Genomic DNA, 16303 nt, shown 5'->3' on the forward strand with positions numbered 1-16303 from the left:
GTGGAATTAATGGGTTTGAGTTCTGTGTTGACAACCAAATGCAAGCTCCTTGAATTCATGCTTTAAAACGTATTTAAAGCATTCATTTGCTGAGCTTTGAAAACACACTAAGTATGGGTGCCCTTTTCTCTCTTTGTTCCATGCTTTTTGTTTTTAAAGGGAGGGGGGAGTATTGATCTGTCCTCTCTTGTGTACTTTGAGATCAATTAACTGCATTAGCCCCGAGGACACTGGGAAATGTGAGTGCAAGATATGACACTCTACTTCCTGGGCCAGGAGAGGAGTTGGCTGGCCTAAGGCTGTGTGGTGGAATAGAGCTTGCCTATTAGTCATCTGCTATGCTAAGTCCAGCGTTCTCTTTCCATAATCATCACACAGCCATGTGTTCATCAGTTATTCCAAGAGTTGAACCAGATGAGTTGTTTTCTCTTCTTCTACACTCCACAGGACTGGCTTCACATTTTCCTTTCCTTTTTTGCTTCTTTTCTATTATTATTATTATTATTATTATTATTATTATTATTATTATTATTAAGAATACCCCATCCATCTGGCTCACCCATCTGGTTTCCCCCAAAAAACAAACCTGCTTCCTTAAAATAGGTAGACTGCTACCTATTTCAGAGAATCAGATGACATAAATTGTTTGGAGAATCAGATGACATAAACTGATTAGAATTATAAACCAAGTTTTTAAAAACTCACTGTTCTATGTGAACCCTATGTGAACAAGGTAATGGGCTCACCTGAAAGGTTCACTGATAGCTTGGTGGGCACTTTGAAAGATAAGAACCACTTCCCCACTTGCTGTTATTCCTCCAGCAACTAGTATACTGCTACTGAATCGTAAGCTTCTTTTTAAGTATTGTGGTAAAAAACAACAAAGCCTGCCATAAACCAAGTGAAATAATTAGTTCGCCCAGTTCAGTGCTCTGTATGTGGGCATTGCTGGGCAGTTTCTCTCCAGGGTTCCAGACAGGAGTCTCCCAGCCAAGCCTGGAGCTGACAGGGATTGAATCTGGAACCTTCCGCATACAAAGAAGCTATAGTTCTTCCCTGATAGCTAGGCTTGGCTTCCATTAATTTGTCTAGTATTCTTTAAAAGCAATCTAAGGTAGTGGCATGAGCAAATTTTTATTCTGAAAGTGTGGTCCAGGGGGGAAAGCTTGAGAACCACTGTTTTTAGAGTGAATCAGCATTCATTAATAATTTTATTAAAAACAAACGTACACCGTCAGCCGAACAACTGGCCAGATGTGACCCATAACTTCTAACTAAACAGTCCAAGCAGTTTATGGTTTACTGGGAAGAACAAAATGAGTAATAAGCTGGGCTTGCCCTACTATAAGATAATTCACAAAAGTAGTACACATTGCCACATTTCAGAGGAAATGCAGGCCCCTGTGACTGTGGAAGCCACACCTTCAGTGCTGTGGGGACCTGACACCAAACCCATTTTGATTGAAACCATTATTGATTTATTTACTGATTTGACTTTAAAAGAGAAACCCACAGAAATTCAATACAGTCATAGCATTTCTCAATCTCTTGTTGCAAACAGACTTGTCTTTGCCTTCTTTGCTGTGACATATTTGCCAGATTGTGGGGGCAGAGTTGGGGCCTTTTCCTTTCAGTTGTTAGGCATGCCCGGAAGCCCATCTTCATATTTCCAAATTCCGACTCCACTTACTCAGGAGCGAGCATCCAACATATTTTCAGAGGAACTGTCATATTTATCTGTCTAAAATATGTATCTCTCAGACAACCAATTTCCAAAGGGGTGAATGTGTTAGTCTGTTGCTGTAAATACAAAAACAGAAAAATCTCGTGGCACCTTAAAGGCTCAACACATTTATTGTGACATTGACTTTCATGGGCCGGAGTTCACTTCATCAGTTGCATCTTGGCAACGCTGAGTAAATTAATATCCGTAGTGGGATAGGAATCTATTGGCTTAGATTCAAAGATGCCTGGAGTGAATGGAAAAGCACTTCCATTTGAGCAAGGCAACGCTGTTGAATTTCTCCAGTTTGCCCATCCTGCTGCAGCCCCCATCCCATGCCAACACAGAGGGATTTTTTGTGGGGTGCAGGGGATTATAATGGGGGGCAAAGAGACAGGAAAGTCCCAATGTGTGGCAGAGATTCCACTTGATCTTTTCCAGGGCTTTTTTCAGCCGGAACTCCCCAGACCGTAAGTGGGAGCTATTGTAGGGTTGCCATAACTCAAAAAGTGTGTTGTTGGTGCTGGCCTTTAAAGCCGTAAGCGGCCTCTGTCCAGTATACCTGAAGGAGCGTCTCCACCCCCATTGTTTTGCCTGGACACTGAGGTCTAGTGCCAAGGGCCTTCTGGCGGTTCCCTCACTGAGAGAAGCGAAGTTACAGCGAACCAGGCAGAGGGCTTTCTCAGTAGTGGTGCCTGCCCTGTGGAACACCCTCCCACCAGACTAGGAAAAAACAACTACCAGATTTTTAGGAAACATCTGAAGGCAGCCCTGTTTAGGGAAGCTTTTAATATCTGAAGGACTATTCTATTTTAATCTTTTGTTGGAAGCCGCCCAGAGCGGCTGGGGAAACCCAGGCTGTTGGGCAGGGTATATATAATACATTATTATTATTATTATTATTATTATTATTATTATTATTATTATTATTATTATTATACTGTCAGTGGCAGCAACAAGGAGTGGGGCAGGGGGGCATCTTGTTTGGGGGTGATCTATCAACTGCAGGGGGTGCCAGCAGCAAGGGAGCATCAGTTGCATGCCGATGACCCTCTGAAGCCTGGTGCCAATCCTCTTTTCTGGAAAAGCTCTGAGAGAACAATCCTATTCAAAATTGAGATTCCAATCTCTAAACTGGAACCTGTGGGTGATCTGTGTGGAGCAAGAGAAATCATCACAGTTTCTGGGTTCCAGGAAACTGCAAAGGCTACGATGAAATCCTGATGAGTATTTCTTGCTAAATTAAGAGCTGCTTGATTCATCCCCATTGAGAATTTATTTTTGCACATGGTGTATCACACAATGCATCCTCCTAATCCAGTGGAATCTAGCCCATTCTTAATGTTCCAAAAGGAAATGTCAGTCCCTGAGATCAAACAGCCTTTCCCTATCCAGCAAAAATTTAGTCCACAGAGTAATATTTAGTTTGGCAAAGAGGAAAATTCTCAAGTTGCACAATATTGTCATAACTTTTGCTGCACCCCTCCCCTCTTCCTACCCCCCTTTTCCTTTCCCTAGACTCGCCTGCCCTGCAGAAGTACATGTGTGAAGACATTCTTCTGTCCTTTCAGAGTTGTTTTGGTTAGTAATTTAGTGATGGCTAACAAAGACACGTATTGTTTATGATTTCCATTCTCCCAGATTCCTAACACATTCTACATACCCTGGCAAGGCAGTGGGCTCTGTCAGAGGAAGATAACCAGACTCTTAATGATTCATTCAATCTTCTTTAAAAAAAAAAAACTTGAATTATTTTAATGCTTAATAAAAGAGTTTCCCCCTAGGATTTATTATTATGATTGGGGAATAGGGTTGACATTCAGTTTCTTGGAGGAGGGGAGAATTAAGGAGATGGCCCACCTACATATACACACGTAATTCACTATATAGTGCATCTCACCCTGTAAATTGGGGTCACGGCAGACTGAGCTGCCTCTCTAGGAACACATGCCAATGGTCTTAATCCACAAGGGCAGGAAACTTGGGGCTCCTCCAGACAACCTGTTTATTGAGGATTCACCCTGATTTGCTTGCACAAAGCTTATGCAGAGGTTTATCTATGTCTAGTTTTTATTGAATATTTGTTCTGATTTGTTTGTCAGGAGGTCATACAGCAATGAGTGGATATAAATGCTTAAAATAAATAACTGGTTAAAATTTTAGATGGCTTGCTGTTGAATTAGTGCTTGGAGGACTTTTAAAAATATTCCATTTTAAAGGGGTTGAAAGGGTAACTGCGTCTCACCATCCAATAGCATTGAGACTGTCCTTTTGACCTAAACAGGACTATTTTTTAAATAAATGGGCTCATACGCAATGTTAACAAAACACATGGACTACTGACAGATATAGTTAAGAAATTTATCAGGATGGACCACTTGTCCAAAAATGAACATAAAAAGATGTTCAAGTCTCAGTGTTTCATAAAAACAAAACAAAAACCACTAGACAATTGTTGAAAATGTTTGGAATGTACTGAATGTAGCAATGTACAATTTTTTTTAATGGTATGGTTTATGAGTTACTCATTCTTAACATGTATTTTCTACCTTTGTTAGGAAACTTCTGTAGTCAATATGTGAGATTTTAGAGTTAACTTTTTTTTATTTCCTTTTAAGAGTGCTCTACGATGCATTTACCTAGAGGACTGAAGACCAAAATTCACCTTTATTACCTCATCCCAATAGTTCCTCCCCTTGCTCATAATATGGTACATCTCTGTTTTCCTTCAAGGGGGAACCGCTAAGGGTGGGGGAAATGTGATGGTTAGCTATTTACGAACCTCAAGTTGCTAGGTGATGCCATGTGACTTCTTTGTTTAAAGAGCCACCCACATTTTAGCATCAACAACTGAAAGAGAAAATAAGGTTGGAGGAAAAACAAAGTGCTTTTTTTCCCTGGGTGGGGTGGGTGAGTTGACTTGAGCTACAAAAACTTCCTAATAATAATCTGCTCCTATATGCCTTGCAGCATAGTTCTTTTATCTACCAGCTTGTGCTATGGATGGGTGACTCGTTTATTGAGGAAGGAACATCAATGAATCATCCAGCAGAGAGAGCCTCAGAATTAAGCCTCTTCCACACACCCACATCTCATTATGTATATGAGTCATGCCACCAGGATGTATATATGCATTTATCTGTGTAAAAATGTGTAAGAGAGAGAGCAAGTGGGGGAAAGCATGGTAAGGTAGGCATTGCTTGTTAAGTACAGACAGATCCTATAATATGTAATCAACTTGCATAATGCAAGTCCTTTTTTCTAGATGTGTGAGCTCCTACTGATGCAATTGCACAATTGCTCCTAGCCATTAGAATAGCAGTGGGAAACAGAGAAGAAGAAGAAGAAGAAGAAGAAGAAGAAGAAGAAGAAGAAGAAGGAGGAGGAGGAGGAGGAGGAGGAGGAGGAGGAGGAGGAGGAGGAGGAGGAGGAGGGGAGTTTGGATTTGATATCCCGCTTTGTCACTACCTGAAGGAGTTTCAGAGCAGCTAACATTCTCCTTTCCCTTCCTCCCCCACAACAAACACTCTGTGAGGTGAGTGGGGCTGAGAGACTTCAAAGAAGTGTGACTAGCCCAAGGTCACCCAGCAGCTGCATGTGGAGGAGCGGGGAAGCGAACCCGGTTCACCAGATTACGAGTCTACCACTCTTAACCACTACACCACACTGGCTCTCTCCAAACCACTGCTCCTCCAAACACTTATCTGGCTTTTGGGCCAAGCTGCACTGGGTACCAGCAGCTACTAGCCACTATGGCTATGTTCTACCTTCATTGTTGATAGAAGCATGCCTCTGAAGGCTGGTTGGTGAGATTCACAAGTGGGGACAGTGCTGTTTCCTTCCTGTCCAGCTTGCTGGCTTCTCATAGGCACCTGGTTGGCCATTCTGTGAACAGAATGCTGGAGTAGACGGGCCATTGGCCTGATCCAGCAGGCTCGTCTTATGTTCTCACGCACTGTTGTCTCACCCATTCTGTTGAAAGAGAGTGGGGCAGGTATAGACGCAGCTGGTCCAAAATGGGGGTTGCTGGCACGGTCAATCAGTTTCAAAGGTATCCGTAGCAATCCTTCTCTACAAGTACCACTGAGGCTGTTCAAGAGCTCTGTATTTGGATATCTTCTAGTTTCAAATGCTAACAGTTGTTAGGCCTCCACAACTTGAGATCCACCAAGTGAAAGTCAGACCATCAGTCGTATGTGGAAGTCTATGAGGTGCTTAATAATTGTCCCTCCCCCCCTTTTTTTCTTTTACCTGCCTGCAATGAAAAATGTAGAGTAGAACCAACTGGTGGGCTCTGTACAACTTAAAAAGACCACAGATTGTGTAGATCCAGCTCAAGGATCCAGGAGTAAGAAGTGGGAAATCTTGAGTTTATGGTGTTTGAACCGTATCGTGAAGGCTATATTAGAAAAACTAATAAAAGTGCAATTTGTGGCTTAAAGTGAAACCAGATGGCTCAGCATGCTGTGAAACAAACGTGCAGGGCAAGTTCAGTTCATTTCTCCAAAACTGTCATACTTGTCAGGAGCCTCTGGTAACTGTGTTCAGCTGTCCCAAGTGGTGAACCACTGAACTGCAAGTGGCCACCTTTTCAGTGAAGAACCTTCCGGGCTGATTCTGCCCACTCAGGCTAGCTGTTAGATCTTTTTCATCAGCAAGAGCTACAAAGGCTTTCCAGTGGAGACTTGTCTTGCCATCTGGCTTGCTCCTTGGCCTTGTCTCCTGGTTTGTCCTCCATTCCTGCCATCTCATTTGCCACATGGTACATGGTTCCTGGGCAGGCTCACCTCAGGCAATCTGGGTTCTAGCCCTAGGTGGCCTTGAAAGCCCTAGTGGATTATCTTAATCAGCCAGTGGCATTGGTGGTTTCCAATGCTATAGGTCTCGCTATTCTCTTAGGGCACATGGGCCACACTCTTCTGATTGGTTCATCAGTGCAAGTACCGTATTTTTCCTTCTATAACACGCAGATTTTTTCTCCTAAAAAGGAAGGGGAAATGTCTGTGCGTGTTATGGAGCGAATGTGTGGTCCCTGGAGCCAAATGGTGCAAGGGGAGGCAAAAAAAGCAGGCAAAAATCGCGGTCTCCTAGAAGGGAAAGCTGAAAAGAGGAAGTGGCTGCTTTCCTGCATTCTGCCTCAGGGTCTTACTGCCCACCCACCTCAATTTCCTTGCTGTGTTTGCTCAAACGGAACAAAGAGCAGGGAAAGCCCCTCCCCTCCAGGCAAGCAGAGGGGAAAGCTCCGTGCAGGAGGGAGAGAGAGAGAGAGCGTGCGCGTGCGAGCTGGCTGGCTTGGGTGGGTAGGTGAGGGAAAACTTTTGCCTTCCTTTCCACCCTCCCGTTATACCCCTGTCCTGCATTCTTAGCCAGCTGCTTCTCTGCACACCCCTCTCGTGCTCCTTGTCCGTTCTGTGTTTTTCCTTCCCTCCCCACTTAAAATGTGGTTAAAAAGCATGGATCCACATGGATCCTCAGGATCTTTGCATTGGGTCAGCCCAAATTCACCATCAGATCACATAGCATGTCCATGGCTACAGCCTGCCCCCAAAAAATCATGCACCCACTGTTGCCTGGGGCTGCAATGGTGCAAAAACGTGGTTAAAAAGCATGGATCTACATGGATCCTCAGGATCTTTGCATTAGGTCACCCCAAATTCACCATCAGATCACATAGCATGTCCATGGCTACAGCCTGCCCCCCAAAAATCACGCACCCACTGTTGCCTGAGGCTGCAATGGTGCAAAAACGTGGTTAAAAAGCATGGATCCACATGGATCCTCAGGATCTTTGCATTAGGTCACCCCAAATTCACCATCAGATCACATAGCATGTCCATGGCTACAGCCTGCCCCCCCAAAATCACGCACCCACTGTTGCCTGGGGCTGCAATGGTGCAAAAACGTGGTTACAAAGCATGGATCCACAGGGATTCTCAGGATTTTTGCATTGGGTCACCCCAAATTCACCATCAGAGCACATGTCTGTGGCCACAGCATGAAGCACAAAAATGATACATCCAATGTTTCATTCAGAATGTTTTTTCCCTTGTTTTCCTCCTCTAAAAACGATGTGCGTGTTATGGTCAGGTGCGTGTTATAGAGCGAAAAATACGGTATTTCTGTTTGCCCAGTAGCACGATCCTCTCTCTCCTTCCCCCATACACTGTTCTGGGTTTTTCCCTGACCCCCCGAGAGCCAATTTCAGGGTTGGTGGGCATGGAAGGTGGTGTGGGAAAGCCCTGTTGCGCAAGTGACAGTCCTTTATGCAGGGCATAAGGCCCATGGCTCTCTTCCTGACAGATGCTGAGAGGTCAAATCATATTCAACCAATGCAGTGCTGTCAGGGACTGGGCAGAGGAGAAATGGTGGAGACCGCCTACCCTTCCAGGGAGGAGGAAGAGGAAGACAATTTAGAATTACAACAGGGGTTGGAGGGAGGTCACAGCTCAGAGGCAGATGAGGGGGAAAGTTGGGAAATCATGGGAGAGTCAGAGCAACACCCGGCTGACACATTGTCATTAGAAAGCATTCCAGACCCTCCATCTCGCAGAACCTGGCAAACCTTAAAAGTGGGAGAGCAAAGAGCTCGAAGACAGAGGACACGTAGTAGCATCCATAGAGGAGACAATGAGAATGGTGAAAGAGGAAGTGGGAGAGACAGGGGTGGAGATTCACTCGGGACAATGACATTATCCATGAGTCTGGGTTCTATAGCCTCTCTCTGTAAAGACTGAAGTAAAAAAGGATGGTAAGATACTTTTCCTTGACTTTATACTTTCCTGGGCAACCAGCTGGGAGCTGCTGACAGCATCCTGACAAACGCTCACCATTAGCTTCTCAGTATGATTTGTTTTTATGCTTGTTTCGGGGTTTTATTTTAAGAGGTGAAAGAGGGTAGAGCAGAAAGATTGGCGAGGGCAATGAGAGAATGAGAAAATTGGGGAATCAGAAAGATGGACATAAAGGCTTTGATTCACTGAAGGAAAGTTTCCTTCCTATTTCTCTGCTCTGGAGAGTCGGGGGGCTCTCCAAAGGAATGTCGGAAGGGACACAGGTTGCTCCTCCCATCAACTTCCATACATTAATTTAAGACCCATGCTTAGTTTAGGGGTAGTCTTTTTGGCACCCCTCCACATCCTATCTCCCATTGTTCGAGAGTGACAGCACCAGTGGCGTAGCGTGGGGGGTGCAGGGGGGGCCCGGCCGCACCGGGTGCAACATCTGGGGGTTAGGGTTAGGGGGCGCAAATCCATGGGTTACTTGCCTTGCCCCGGGTGCTGACAACCCACGCTACATCACTGGACAGCACTGCTCCAGAAAGGCTTTGAGGGTTGGCACAGATGTCTGCAAGCAGGAAGCAGAGATAGAAAACTTTCCTTCCCTTAGCTTTGTCTTAGGAGCCCCGGCACAATGAAAAAAATGAGAAGGGAGTCCACCAATTTATGCATTTATTTAGCTGTACAGTGGTACCTCGGGTTAAGTACTTAATTCGTTCCGGAGGTCCGTTCTTAACCTGAAACTGTTCTTAACCTGAAGCACCACTTTAGCTAATGGGGCCTCCTGCTGCCGCTGCGCCACACTGCTGGAGCACGATTTCTGTTCTCATCCTGAAGCAAAGTTCTTAACCTGAGGTACTATTTCTGGGTTAGCGGAGTCTGTAACCTGAAGCGTATGTAACCTGAGGTACCCCTGTATTGTGGTGCTTCTCCCTAGCCTGTCTTCTCTTGGCTTCTGACATTCTGTAATCTACAAGACCTGGTATCCTTCAGATATTTTTCCCAACCTGGTATCCTTCAGATATTTTTGGACAGCAGCTTCTATCACCTGGTGCTGGCTGGAGCTAAGGGAGAGTTGCTTCGTAAAAAAATCTGGAGGAGCCTGTTGGGGAAGGTAGATCTAGATGAGGGCACATTTGTATTATTTGGGCTTATCCTTAAGGAACACCACGATACCCACATATCGGGGTTAGCCGCAAATATGAGTGCAAATCCTCTGAAGTGATTTCAGGCTGCAGCCTGGGAAGTTCTTTCTGGCAATTTCTTAAAAACAGCAAATCTGATCACACCAAGCCAACTTCCTGGCATAACAGATGGAAACTATTTTAAAAAAACTATTCCGATATTCTGTGAACACACTTTGCAGCAAATGATGAAGCATGCCTTGTGAGTCAAGCCCCATTATAAAAGATGTCTCATATATACCGCATATTACTGCCTTGCTGTTGAGCCACAAGTGGTTTCCTAGCAAAACAACCTTTGGCATTTTATCACAGGGTTTTTCAGACCCTGCCTTCAGGTAAGTTTTCCCACCACTGCATATCTTCCAAGCAGTCCTTGCATATTTGCCCCAGAGCCCCAGTGTGTATTTCCGAAGATTTGGCAGAGACAGAGACATAGTCTAGGGAGCAAGCTCAGTCCACATGGTGTGCTGGCTGGGCCTTTGGGGCTTCACTGTTTCTCTGCATGTACTGACACTGTACTCTAGAACAAGAGTAGGCTGACTTCAGGCTTGTCACATCTTCTATGTTTTCATTTTTTTATACCAGAACCCCAAATAAAGTCAGATGCAAAAGACATACATACGGATGATACCCAGAATAGGATGATACCCAGAAAAAGGACGTGGGTGGCGCTGTGGGTTAAACCACAGAGCCTAGGACTTGCCGATCAGAAGGTCGGCGGTTCGAATCCCCGTGACGGGGTGAGCTCCCATTGCTTGGTCCCTGCTCCTGCCAACCTAGCAGTTCGAAAGCACGTCAAAATGCAAGTAGATAAATAGGTACTGCTCCGGCAGGAAGGTAAACGGCGTTTCCGTGCGCTGCTCTGGTTCACCAGAAGCGGCTTAGTCATGCTGGCCACATGACCCGGAAGCTGTATGCTGGCTCCCTGGGCCAATAAAGCGAGATGAGCGCCGCAACCCCAGAGTCATCCCTGACTGGACCTAATGGTCATGGGTCCTTTTTAAGTGCTTTCCTCAGGGAGGTTCATATGGCACCTTTATTATACATCTTTAGGCATTCCTCTTCACCCCAGGCCTTTGGCTAATTCATATTCTACAGCCTTTTAAATGTGCTTTTTTTGGGGGGGGGTATTGTTTGGTTTGGTTTTGCTTTTATCCTGTATTTTTCTGTTGTGGACAGTCCTCAGATCTTCAGATGACTGGCAGTATATAAATTTAATTAATAATAGGCAGATCATATTATTCATAATTGCACCACTTTTTCAGGTGTTTTCTTAAAGTCAGTTCCATCTCATTTCCACTGAATCCACAACTTAATAGAAACAAACAAAATCTGCCTTCCAATATTAATTTAACTACTTATTTTAAAACAGAATTTCTCTTAAAACATGTATTTCTAAACACATGTTGGTATAAAGACCCAGCCCAAGACAAACAGTTGTTGATGCTATTCTTCTCAGAACAACATTTGCATTAAGGCTCAAGTGCAAATTTAAAAACAGCAACAACCCAGCAACATCAATTTAAATCATGTTGTGAACTGTTGGATGGTTCAGTAAAATGATTCACACCATATGGACCATTTTATTTTTAAAAGAAAAATGAGAAATAGTGGAAGGAACATACACTGCACTTGGATGAGGTTGGCTACAGAAGAGGCCAAAGTCACAGCATGTCTGCTTTTGTTTTATTTCAGTTGGTTAGGGATGAAGAACAGATAAGCTCCATACACTGAGCTAGTGGAACATAAGAGCACGATCCAACTTTTTAATCCTGTTGATTTCAGTGGGAAAGATGTAAAGTTGAAGCTAATCCATGTTTGTTAGACACACCCAAAAAGTTCCTTAGTACCGCTAATAAAATACAAAAATGGCCTTTATTACCGTATTTTTCACCCTATAGGATGCACTTTTCCCCCTCCAAAAATGAAGGGGAAATGTGTGTGCGACCTATGGGGCGAATGCAGGCTTTCGCTGAAGCCTGGAGAGCGAAGAAGAAGAAGAAGAAGAGTTTGGATTTGATATCCCGCCTTTCACTCCCCTTCAGGAGTCTCAAAGCGGCTAACAATCTCCTTTCCCTTCCTCCCCCACAACAAACACTCTGTGAGGTGAGTGGGGCTGAGAGACTTCAAAGAAGTGTGACTAGCCCAAGGTCACCCAGCAGCTGCATGTGGAGGAGCGGAGATGCGAACCCGGTTCACCAGATTACGTGACTACCGCTCCTAACCACCACACCACACTGGCGAGAGGGGTCGGTCCCTCTCCAGGCTTCAGGAAGTTCTGCGCAAGCCGTGGGAGCCCGCGGGAGTTCCCCCGGCTCCCATGGCTTGCGCAGAGCTGCCTGCACCCCGAAGCCCCGGCGCCCTGAGCAGTCGCACCGGGGCTTCGGGTAGCTCTGCGCAAGCCGCGGGAGCCCTCCCCCGGCTTGCGCAGAGCTGCCTCTTATCCCGAAGCCCCAGCGCGCTCAGCAGTCGCACCGGGGCTTTGGGTAGCTCCGCGCAAGCGCGGGAGCACTCCCCCGGCTTGCGCAGAGCTGCCTGTTCTGGGGGCTGGGGTCGGGGGAAGCTTGGGCTCGCGCCTTGGGGGGGAAATAATTCCCCCCTTTATTTCCCCCCCAAAAAACTAGGTGCGCCTTATGGGCCGGAGCGCCCTATGGGGCGAAAAATACAGTATGTAGATATACAGTGGAACCTTGGTTTTCAAGCATCTCGGAAGTCGAACGTTTTGGTTTTCGAATGCTGAAAACCCAGTAATTGCTTCCATTTTCGAAAGCACCTCAGAAGTCAAACAGCTTCTGAGGCGAGTTTCTCAATTTTCTCAATTGAGTTTGCTGACCGCCCATTGCGCCTCAGTTGTCGAAAATTTTGTAAGTCGAATGGTTCCACTGTATAAACTGTTTCAAATACATCATTGAGACTATTCAACCACCCATCTCCTCAGGCACACCAACTTAGGCCCCACGCAATGGGTGTGCAGCCCATGCGTGCCATGATGTCATGACGCCACGTCACAACACTGTGGCACGTGTGCGCACTACAACACAGTGGCGGTGACTGGGCCGGGGCCTGTGCCTCCGCCACGGGACCTCTGTTGGGGCCTGCTGTGGCTGCATCCCACAAACATGTCTGTGGCCGCATCGAGCCCCAACAAAGGCCCCATAACGGAGGCACAGGTCCCAGCACTGTTGCTGCCATGACGCCGGAACACCAAAGGTAAGGCAGCAGGCACAGCAGCAGCAGGGTTGGAGGCCAGGCATCCACAGCAAATATTTTGTGCATGCCCAAGTCCCCAGGGCCCCCAGGAGTTGGTGCCAGTGCATCTCATTGTTGTTGGCATCTGTCTCTCGAGACAGTCAATGGAAGAGTGCATCAAAAGTCAAACTGTAGAGACCAATATGGGAGAGTCATGTTTTATTGAAGCTGGGGCAGATGAAGCTGTCCAGTTTCACTGGGGCAGATGCACCATGGCGTTTCTACTCTCTGTGCTCCTCCCAGGAAGGGAATTGCAGGAATTGCAGTCGTCTGCAGGGGATTGCCACAAGGCAGGGTTAATGATGGCAGCCTCCGTGTTACGTCTGCAGACATCTTTATAACACAGAGTTGGTATTTTCCCCACAGTACTCAGCAGGGAGATTCCACAGTAGTTGTTACACAAAGGTGGCAGTCACCTTTGTCCATGTAAAGGGCCACAATTCTGGAGTTGTGTGTGTCTTGTGGCACTGTTTTCCAGCACTGCAAGAGAAGGCCATGGAGGTGCATCATGAGGGAGGAGATGAGTTCAGCTTTCAGAACTTCTGTTGGGATTCCGTCCTGTTCCTGAACTTTGTTGTTGTTGTTTAGTTGTTTAGTCGTGTCCGACTCTTCGTGACCCCATGGACCAGAGCACGCCAGGCACTCCTGTCTTTCACTGACTCCCACAGTTTGGTCAAACTCATGCTGATAGCTTCGAGAACACTATCCAGCCATCTCGTCCTCTGTTGTCCCCTTCTCCTTGTGCCCTCCATCTTTCCCAACATCAGGGTCTTTTCCAGGGAGTCTTCTCTTCTCATGAGGTGTCCAAAGTATTGGAGCCTCAGCTTCAGGATCTGTCCTTCCAGTGAGCACTCAGGGCTGATTTCCTTCAGAATGGGTAGGTTTAATCTTCTTGCAGTCCTGAACTTTGCCTAATAGTTGATGGCATTCTTCAAGGGAGGCAGGAATATCCAGCTCTTCCAAACAGGCGGAAAGCTGTCAGTTGCTGCGGCAAAGACCATGCTTTCTGCTGAGTACAGTTCTTGATAGTGCACCACCCATCACTTCATCTGCTTGCTGTGATCTGTGATTATCTTTCCAGACAAGGTTTTCAGTGGGACAGTTTTTCTGACCATTGGTCCAAAGGCCATCTTCATGCTTTCGTACATTTTGTGAGTGTTGCCGCTGTCAGCAGAGAGTTGAATGCTCTGACACAGCTTTAGCCAGCAGTCACTGGCACAATGTCTAGCAATCTGCTGGGCATTGCTCCTTGCCTTTCTCAGTGCAGCAAGTGGCTTGTTTTCTGTGTGGCATTGTCAAAAAGGCTATTTTAGCCAACATCTTTCATGTCAAATGATGCTATTAGAGAATCAGCTCAAAGTATAGATTTGGATCTCATAGTAAATCTTATGAGCCATCCTTTTCAAGGCTTTCTTGTGAACACTCATTCTTTAAAAACTCTGGGCATTTAAAGAGAATTCAATTTAGAGAAAAATATTTTAAATGTGACTTTAAAAAGGGTAGGCATGAAATAGAACCTCATTAAGAACACCTTAATGTAACTCAATTAAATCTTTGTTGGTTAGTTGTTATTTTTAAAATCTAACCACTAGCTTAAATTCTCTGGTCACCAACATATAATAAGAGATCTTCCATTTTTAGTTCATCTGTTTTTCTAACAATAAACCACCATGTGCTTTCAAAACTATCACCATCTTTTATATTTTGAAATTTATTAAATTGTTTTAAAAACTGAATAGGGCGACTGGGGGGTGCAATCCTTTTCCTGGAAGCAAGCCTCATGGAAATCAATGGGATTTACTTTTGAGTAAACATGCAAAGGATAGCAAAATTGTTTTTCAAGTTCTCTTTCTCTTCTCTTTGCTGCTAACACTGTGATGCCCTCCAGTGGCTGATAATTTTCTGCTCAGTACTATACAGAGAATTATTTAAACAGAAATAAATCCGCTCAGATTAAAGAAGTTTTTAAAAATGACAGAAAGTTAGGGTTCCAGGTGGAGAAATCGAAATTGGAAACAGAATTGCTAGAACCAAAGACTAAGGTATTATCTAGAATGTACAACTTGCTGTTAAAATGGAATACACAAGACGAAACGGTTAAATCGGCCATGATAAAATGGGCACAGGACATTGGGCATAACATTATGTTTGAGGACTGGGAAAGGTTGTGGACCACTGGGTTGAACTTCACCGCATGTACTGCTCTGAAGGAAAATGTAATGAAAATGATGTATAGGTGGTACATGACCCCAGTTAAACTTGCCAAAATATATCATTCGTCTGACAATAAATGTTGGAAATGTAAGGAAAATGAAGGAACATTCTTTCATCTCTGGTGGACTTGCCCTAAAGTGAAGGCCTTCTGGGAAATGATATATAATGAGTTGAAAAAGGTATTTAAGTATACCTTCACTAAGAAACCAGAGGCCTTCCTTCTGGGTATTGTCGGCCAGAAGGTGTTAAAGAAGGACCGAACATTTTTTCTGTACGCAACAACGGCAGCAAGGATACTTATCGCCAAGAACTGGAAAACGCAAGATCTACCCACATTGGAAGAGTGGCAGATGCAGCTGATGGACTATATGCAATTGGCCGAGATGACTGGCAGAATCCGAGACCTGGGAGAAGAGAGGATTGAGGAAGACTGGAAGTAATTTAAGATGTATTTACAAAAACATTGTAATTTGTTTGAATGTTAAGAAGGATGCTAGATTATAAATAATTGGCCACCACTAAATTAGATCTGAATTTGATTATAAGTGAGGTTAAAGAAAACACAAACCTTTTGGAGAATTACTAGATTGTATTTAAATGAGTGGATACAAGATTGTAAACAAGTTGATAATTTGCTTGGAAAAACTTTTTAACGATGTAAGTGGGAGCGGGAGACGTGAGGGAGTCCAAAGAAGTGATGAAAACACATTTTGATGTAAGCAATGTTGTTTATTATTTGGGTATCTGTATCAAAAAACTTTAATAAATATTTATTTAAAAAAAAAAATAAACAGAAATAAATCATGGAAAGACTTCAGTGATTTGCCCGTGGCGAGTTCAGCCCATATGTGATCTGGATAGTTGTTCAGATTGCATAACCAGTCATTTTATCAGCTTCCCTCAAAAATATAATAAAAGTATTAATCATCTCAGGCTTATTACTAAGATGTATAATACCATAAAGACAAGGAGAAACAAAACACCTATTTGACCTGTTCTTTTATAGAGTGGAAAGAGAGTTGTTCAGACCTGCATTCCAAGAGGTGTGAAGCTTAATCAGAGATCAAATACAAAACATGCCACTGCGATGATACCTACTCATCAGGCTTTTGACAAGACAGTTTCCTGTGACAGCTTAATCTGCAACATAATCTAAC

General features: G+C 44.6%; 1 long non-coding RNA gene across 1 annotated transcript; it reads left to right on the top strand.

Annotated features, from left to right (window-relative positions):
• Positions 1–669: 669 nt before the first annotated feature.
• On the top strand, positions 670–16284 carry LOC310847813. The gene is made up of 4 exons (XR_014566028.1): positions 670–1114; positions 3242–3304; positions 13411–13508; positions 16153–16284. It is a non-coding gene; the product is annotated as an uncharacterized lncRNA (long non-coding RNA).
• Positions 16285–16303: the final 19 nt, after the last annotated feature.

This window comes from Podarcis gaigeae, assembly GCF_964106915.1.
Source record: "Podarcis gaigeae genome assembly, chromosome: 1".
Taxonomy (NCBI): domain Eukaryota; kingdom Metazoa; phylum Chordata; class Lepidosauria; order Squamata; family Lacertidae; genus Podarcis; species Podarcis gaigeae.